The sequence below is a fragment of the Pongo pygmaeus genome, chromosome 10 (genome assembly GCF_028885625.2).
Source record: "Pongo pygmaeus isolate AG05252 chromosome 10, NHGRI_mPonPyg2-v2.0_pri, whole genome shotgun sequence".
Classification (NCBI taxonomy): domain Eukaryota; kingdom Metazoa; phylum Chordata; class Mammalia; order Primates; family Hominidae; genus Pongo; species Pongo pygmaeus.
Genome location: NC_072383.2, coordinates 83,460,012 through 83,467,163, shown reverse-complemented (window position 1 = coordinate 83,467,163; position 7,152 = coordinate 83,460,012).

Here is a 7,152-nt window from a genome sequence, read left to right as displayed (position 1 = left end):
CCTCTGTTGAAAAGCCTCAGAGACCTCATGGGATTACATCATCTTTCAGTTTCCAACATCAGATGCCCCCAAATGGACCCTCGTTATAAAATCCTAAAAAAATTAAACACTTTCTTACCTTCACACTTTCTCAGTTCACAAAGCTTCATGAACGCACAATTTATTAATACAGTTCAAATATAGTAAGCAATTAAAATGTTTCCTGCCATTCCACTAAACAAGTATTTTTAAGTTACCAAAAGAAAAAAAAAAAGGCTTTAAAGAATACATTTATTTCCATTTCTTTGTGAGGTTTCAAACACTTTTTGCAATATTAAAATTACTATAAACTAAGTATTTAAAAAGGACTTTAATTTTAAAAAGGACTTGTTTTGGGTTCATTTCTGATTAATATTCTTGAAATTTTTTATTTTACACTGTATTTGATTCATATATGCTATTTTTGGGGAGAGGTATACAGCCACTCTTTTGCCACATTAGGAATTGCTTAATAATTGAATTGAGTTGAATTAAGCAAAATCTAAATAACCAATTACTCTGTTTTGAGTAGAAATGCCCTTTAATCTTGCATTCTTTTTTAGCTTAATAAAACTTTGAATATTTAGCTTAAAATTTAAAAAGAAATATAAATCTTGGCAAAATAAAGAACATTTACTAATTTTTGCTTTTATGAAATAAAGTAGATCTATATGTACTGTTTCATTTAAGGTATATTAGCTTCTTTGGGCATCTCTAACTACTGGATCACAGTTGAGGCAAACCATATAGGATATAAAAGTGTCTCTATGGTACGTCATGCAACTATTTAGTTCTAGAGGTGAACACCATGGAATCCTGTAAATCACTTTAAAAAATTTCTTCAGGTATCATCCATTAAAGGTGTACCTTTATCCAATATTTTCACCAAAAACTTAAATATATATATTTTATACTTACTGTGTTTTACAAATTATGCATTCCTAGGATGGCCATCTAAATCTTTAGAATACCACAACAATTGGGATGCAGATATTTTGGGCAAAGGTAGGATGATATGATTAAATTAATGGATGCAAACCCAAAATTGCAAATTAAAGTTAAAAAATATAGAGATGAAAAACAAAGCTTATGGGGTTCAAACAATAAAGCTCTGAGGATATGTTTGAGTCTACAGCATGACTTAGTTGCTAGGGAAGCTTACAAAAATTAGCTTATATTACATTAACAGAAATGAAGCAGTCACACATCAAGGAAGACCAGGTCTTCAAAATACACTGAAATATAAAGAAATCTAGAGAATTGAGAAGAGCTCTGGAAACTATTTTTATAGAGAAAGAATAATAATATGAAGCTATTTTATGTACTGTGGCTGAGGCAAAAAGGATTTGTAAACCAATCATATTAAAGAATGGTTGTAAGAAAGACTTAGTGAATTTTAGCTAAGACATAAGAAAGAGTGATTAAATTTGTTCAGTTTTGCCCCAGTGGTGGAACTAAGTGGATTGACTTGAGTTAGAATTTTTTTTTTTCATGTCAAAGACTAACTTTCTAACACTGAAAATTCCCTATAACTAAAGTGGCTGATTCTCAAAATTTCACATTCAGTTGCACTGAACAAGGAGTGTTACAGGGTTAAACCTGTCATGCAAGTCTCTTTCAAATCAAAGCTTCCAAATGACATCTTTAATGCTCACAATAGTTTACATATCTGAAGTTTGTTCACAAATATGTTACAATACTACTATTTCTTAAATTAGGATTAATTTTCTCTAAGAGGAAGAAAATAACTTCTTATGTTTTGCCTTAAGCTGAAATTAAAGACTGAACTTAGAACACGAGTGTCTTCCGTCAAATAACTATTGTACCATTCTAGCCTATGTTTTCATTATACAGATAAGCAAGTTTGGCTAACTGGTTACACACTTGTATCATAATGTGTATTTATGCATATCTATTTCATCTATAACACCAAAAATGTAATAATGTAGAGACTAGTTTCAGACTCACTGGGGTTACGTCCACCTCTACCACTCGCTGGCTGTGGGATGCTGAGATTCTGATTCAGTGTTATCTTCTATCAAATGAAGGCTATTTATCTCCAAGGGTAGGAGTAAATATAAAGAAAGTTAATGTATCTAAAGCATTTAGAACAGTGCCTGGTCATAAAATAAGCACTATGTGTTGTTGTTGTTGTTATATATTTTAAAATCCAGATTGTGAGATCATTTACTAAGGATTATGGACACAGAAAAAATAATTAACAAATGGTGCTGTGCAATGAAAAGTGACTTAAAAAGCAGAAACAGATTCAACTATTTACATTAAGAATATGAAATATATAATTATGATTTTTAGAAGATGGAAAGAAAGACAATGGATCACATACGAGAAATAAATTTCTGTGAAGTTGCTAGGTCCTGACATGTGTGTACTGCATTAAGGTAAGTGTGTTTACCCCAAAGTACTATTCAGTTAGGCTATACACATAGGTATTGCCTCTAACATAAATTTTTCATGATTTTGGTGACTCAGGAGATGGGGGTTCTACTCCTAACTCTGCCATTAACAATTTGTTACCTTTTAAACAAGTACAGTTACCTTTTAAAGTCTCTGCTTCTCCTGTTAAAATATTCCAATTGTAAGACTATGTATTTTTAAAAGTTTATTAGAAATACAATTCTTATCAATTAAACTATATGGTCTCTAAGATGCTGCTATGAGTGGACATGATCCTCCAAAATTCATTATGGTGAAATTCTAATCCTCCATGTGATGGTACTTGGAGATGGGGCCTTTAGGAGGTAATAACGTTAGATTAGGTCATGAAGGTGGGGTCCTCATGATGGGATTAATCCCCTTGAAAGGGGATGAAGAGATACACGTTCTCCCAGATATGTGAATATATAGTAAGAAGACGGCTTTCTTTAACCAAGAGGAAGGCCCTAATCAAGAACCTATGAATACTGACACCCTGATCTCAGAATTCCAGCCTCCAGAACTGTGAAAAATAAATATTTGTTATTTAAGCCATCAAGTCTATGGTATTCTGTAACAGGAGCTTGAGCTGTCTAAGATAGAAAGGCATTCCAATTCTTTGATTCTAATGTGTTCCAGATAAATAATCTTAGAAATTCTAGCTTTTTCCAGCCAATACTAGACTTAGAGGACTCATCATAGTGCTCCTGAAGGCCTCAAGGAACCCAATCCCTTGAGTAGATTAGCTTGTTCAGGAAATCACTGTCTATATCAATATTCTTGTGAGGAAAGTATTTACAAAAGGTTCTACCAATGTCTGTACTTGGAAGCAGCTTCACTGAGATTTAAGAGCAATCAGCATATGTAAAATCAACTATCAACAGAATGAAATGCCAATACCTCTGTAGATCAAGTTTTCTTGCACTTAATAATACTTATAAATTGATACACCCATTAAATAGAGACTTCAGTATAGGTAACTTGATTGTTATCTCTTCATATTTGAATTAAACTACCATTTCCCCTAACCATGTCTAACTTTATTTCAAAATATACCAATAATTACTGGAATTAACATTATCTGAGAACACTATTGCCTTCCTATTTTGAAAACCATCACATAGCAGTTTTCCACCTAGAGATTATACAAATAACCTGAAGCCTATAGATTGGACAGGTATCAGGGTAGTTGATCCAATCATGTTTCCCACTCACATTTTCCACTAATTTCTGGTCTCTGTCACCAAACTATCTCAGTTCTGTCCAATAATCCAGTCCTTGGTTTGTTCTACTCTCCATTACCTGGATATATTATTGTGATCTGTCTCCAGGTATTTATTTAAGCTGTATTCTTCACTTAAAATGCTTTCGTTAATTCATCCTTCAAGGTCAGTTAAATAGAATCTGGAAACACCTGCTCTCTGTCCATTATTATTTGAAACCAATCCTTCCTACCTCCAAAACATTTTTTAAATCCCCTTTAGGATACTAAACTATAAGTTCCTTATAGTGTTGTGTATTGGATCTAGGTCAATACTTTGAAAATAGTTTATGAAGGTAGTAAAACAAAAAAGTTTTTTATTCTCAATAGAAAATGTAATTGCACAGTTTAAACACTGAATAAGATTAAGAACGAAACAAAACAAAGTGGTGGATATCCTTCTCTTTGTCTCCCTAGAAAGACAACTAGCCAATATTTCCCTTTAAAGGGAAAGGGATGAAAAAGTAGCTACATAGTTACAGATGTTAATAATCTAAAACCACCTTATTTTATGTATTTTAGTTTTCTTTAGGACCTATAATTTTAGGGGCTAATACAGCTAAAATTTTCTCCTGTAGGACAATGTCCTCATAATTCTATTTAATAAAAGGTATATATTAAACTATTTTGCCAATTTATTTTACAGAGAATATGTGTCAGTCTAATCAATTATCTGGCATCCACTTTGGGACCTTGGTGGTGGAAACATTTTCTGGGTGTATTTTTGAGTATAGAGCATTGCATAAAGAGTCCTGGTGTTGACATTCCCACCGACTTTCTGGAAATGCGTCTTGTACTTGCCCATGTGAAAAAATAAGTTAACATACTATTAGAAATTTATACCTTTTACATTTCCAAAGATTCTACACACTTACAATGGAAGAGGCTTAAGATTGATGTATTTAAAACATTGAGTTCTACTTCCATTTCAAGACAAATCTAGAGGAATCAGATCTCAAAGTTTTTTTTGAAAAATTTCCCATCATTTCATGGAAATATTTCCTAAATACGGTATGTCGAATTGATCCAATTTTAGTCTGCTTAGAGTATTTTTGGTTTAATTTTGGAATATTTTTCTGGAAAGGTTTACTGTATCAAGTTGGCATTTGCTGAATGTTTATGAAAATCAAGATACTAGGCCGGGGCTTCTCATTATACTTTGTCACTTGACCCTATTGAGTTATACATTAATCTGAAATTAATGGTAAGGAAACAGGCTCAGAGAGTTTGTCACTTGTTCAAGATGCCCATCAGGGCAAGGATTAGAACACAGCACAATCAGATTACAAAAAAAAGAGTTCCTTTCACTTTCTTCCATATGTGTCACATCAAAATATGTGCTTAGCAGAACAAAACTGTTGTGCTTATTTCTTACTTTGTCTATGTATCACACTGAGTTATTCTAAGCACCAGTTTTATTTTGAAGTTAATAGAAAATCCATGGTTGGATCACATTTGAATAATGTGGAGAAAGATGAGAAAGAGATTCACCCTTACTAAGTCTCCTTGTAATTTTCTACTGATACATGAGCTTTGGTAGAGAACTCTTGAATCCAATAACTTTGGGAGAAAACCTCACATCCATATGAATGTTTAAACTATTAATTTAGCATTTATCATTTTATTTGTAACATGTATTAACATTTACTAATAGCTACATACTTATAAATGTTAATCTAAAATTACTTTATTTGTATGCATTTTTGTTTCTTTAAGACATGTAATTTTAAGGGCTGATATGGCTAAAATTTTCTCGTGTAAGACAATGTCCTCATAATTCCATTAAATAAAAGGTATCTATTGGATATATTAGATTAAATAAAATACAGTATTAAATTAAGTTTACCAATTTATTTTTACATTTCTAATGTGACTGTTAAAAATGTAAAATTACATACGTGGCTCACATCATACTTATATTGGACAATGCTGATCTAGATCTATCCTTTGGGGATCATAAAAATAGTTTGAAAGTTTCTATTATAGCGTTTGTGGGAGAAAATTACTTTTCAGACATATTTATTTTAAAAAATAGTTTAACATTTACTCATCTGGTTATCACTGGCAACTGCATTCAGGCCTCCACAAGGAAATTATGAACTTGAAGTGCTTTCTCACCTCCGCTCTTGCAATATAAATGTGGTTATAACAACACTTCCTAAAATGTAGGAATGCTATGCAGATTATATTCATCACTAATGACAAATATAACCATGAAATGTAAGGAGAACTTTTCCTGTTGCATTATTAATTGAATTGGCTCACTTTTCTCAACAGCTTCAAAGAATCTTCCTGTAGCACCTTGGCTTGTTATTGCCTTACAGCAAAGACGACTAGCAAGTAAGTTCTCACTCACTCTAACCTCCCATTGCTACAGCAGACATTGGCAGTTGTGACACTCGTCCATGCTGCCTTATGCATTCTTCTGTACTGAAATCTAATGAAGCCTCATGATCCTTTCCTACAGGTGGCTATTCCAGATCCACTAGAGAGGGCTCTCGAAACTTACTTGCTCCCTTGCCCTGAAGTGCTGACAGGGATGTGAGTTACAGAGAAGTCACATGAAGCATTTCAGTTTAACTTTTGGTTTGGGTAAAATTCTGGTTCCCAGTAATGTAGATGATCTGCATATTTGAAAAGGAAGTGTGAGTGGTTGTCAGGAAGTGCCACATAAAGCATAATCATATGATTCTTGGAAGTTATAAATGCATTATACTTGTTTTTATCTTTCAAATATATTCACTTATGCGACTGCTGTTGGCTCTTATATTTTGTGTCTTTTAGATTAAAACTGGATTTATGATCCAACAGGATGTCAAATATAATATGGCTCTCATTACAAGAATCCATCCATATCACAGTGCAAATTGTGCTATTTGAATAATTAATAACTGTGTCTATGTAAAACCTGATATGAAACAGATTACAAGTCAGGGGCTAATCCTATTTCTTACAACAAGTATTTTAATAACATAAAAGACTTTATCCTGACTTTGTAAGATGGTCTTTGATTAAAAACAAATAAGTACAGGAAATGAAGGGCTAAATTCACTTATGCCACTTTAAAGTCTAGAACCACAATGGAGGGTTATTTCCACTTTTTATTTAATAATATTCACTATGTTTAGCAGAATCTAAGTTCTCTTGTTTTATAAACTAGGATTTGTGTGCCCTGTTTTGTGTAGTCTCTGCGTCTCCTAATATCTTACCAATTATTTTCTGCATGAAACACCCTTTCTATATTATTTTACACAACAGCTTCAAGGTTAGTGTCGTTCAACAGAAATATGTTAACCGTACATAAAATTTGAATTTTTTTAGTACTTACATTGAAAAAATTAAAAAGAAACAAGATATTATTATTTTAATTAATATAACATTATTGGGCAATTCCATATTTTTATATGAAATCTCTGAAATCTGATATGAATTTTACA